Raw genomic sequence first — 1,795 nt, 5'->3', positions numbered from 1 at the left:
GAAAAATCTCGCGGCTCACGCAGTCAATAAGCTAGACGAGCGGGAAAGAAACAGATAATATGTCGACGCTCGTCTAGTCTCCCATGTGCTACCTCGCGTGCGTGAAAAATAATTCCTCGCTTCGCACGTTCCCTTGACACGAGACGCTACCGCGTCTTTTGATGTCTCTGGAGCGTGAAAGATGAAAGAAAAGCGGAGAGATATTCGCTTAGCGATAAGATCGCCGCTACCTCGCCTCGTGTTTACTGCCGCGCGTCGCTCAGTAGTGAGACAAAGACGGAACGATTGTCTGTCGTCTGTCTTTTTCTAATCTACTATCCATTGCATGGAAGTAGTACGGACGCGAACCTAGGCGCATTTTACTTTTACCACCGCGAAAGTGCGGCTAGCGGACGTAGTTTAGGCACATTTTGTCAGATGGCGTATCTAAAATGCGCCTAGCCGTATCCCCCGAAATACGGCCGGTGGCCGCTCTCATTCTTCTCTCTGATACGGGAATGGATCTCTCTTTCTACTCTCTGTTCATTGGTTGAATTTTGTCTAAGGAGAAAGGGTACAGTATCGTACTTTTAAGGGGGTATCATACTCTGGTGGCCCGAAAATGAGGGTCAATTTCAGGATTTTTTTGTGACAAAGTGGTAGGCCAATCAGGTTCATGACATATACGATATTTAAGTACATGTTTAGGTGCATTTACTGTATTTTTTATATAAGGAAATATTGAGAAATATAAAAGTTATATGTAATTTCGCAGAAGCCGTTCGCGCGCGCGCTCGACTACGGTGTACATAGTGTTTCCTTTACGGCGTGCCTGAAAGCAAAAATGCAAAAAGAATATTAAACTAGAATATATTTCCTACAAGTTGACGAAGGAAAATTGTAAAAAAGTTAAAAATTGTGAAAGTTATGGCACTTCGAAAAAAGGGTTCATTTTTTACCGAAAAAAAACGACGGTCTTTTTATTGTTATTAATACATGGTTCACCGGGGACAAAAAACTCTATGTCAACTTGAGCATTGTACTTTTATATTGATGTAAACAAAAAGGTAAGACAGCCGGAATAAAAGTACGTTCGGAATCGTGTACACCGTGTACACCGAAAAAGTCGTTTCGAGATAAACGCGTTTAAAGTTTCGGTGACTGTTTTCTACGAGATACAGTGATAATTATTTCATCTTACCATTATTTTGCTGTTCCTGCACCATATTGCAGCCCTTCTGCATCAGCTAAAATGTCCTCTGCAGCCAATCTTTCAAGCCTACGAGCTGATCGTGCCTCTCGCGTGCTTTCCTGTGCTCGACGGTCGGCAGCTTCAACGCGCTGTTCATCAGCATACACGCACCACTGATGTGCTTTGTCGCCAATTTTCATATGCAACACCTGCATAATATCCAAATATGCCATTGCTCCCTCGTTGAATGAACTGCAGACAATATTTGCTGCTATTTGGACGACCTCAGCACCCTCGGAGGATATTTTTGGCGCGATTTTCCATATGACGGAGTTTACACTTTCATTACTATTTTGATTGTAGCCTCCCAGGCACCGCGTTAGTAAATCGTCCGTACTGAGTGCTTCATACACTGGTGAAATTGCATCTCGAACATCTTGAGAAAGTGGTGACTTATGACGATATTCCTTTAATTTTCTCTGATGTACTTGTATTGGCTGTCTCCTGCTCCTTCTCAGATGGATTCAAAGGACGCATCCTTTTTTCTGTCTAGAAGGTCTTCTTCCAGTATCTCTAGAACCTTTCTGACTTGCACTTGCTCGTCTCTTCAGCATTTTACTTTCG

The sequence above is a fragment of the Harpegnathos saltator genome, unplaced genomic scaffold, assembly GCF_003227715.2.
Source record: "Harpegnathos saltator strain DR-91 unplaced genomic scaffold, Hsal_v8.6 scaffold855, whole genome shotgun sequence".
Lineage (NCBI taxonomy): Eukaryota > Metazoa > Arthropoda > Insecta > Hymenoptera > Formicidae > Harpegnathos > Harpegnathos saltator.
Note: the sequence above shows the minus strand (reverse complement) of the source record.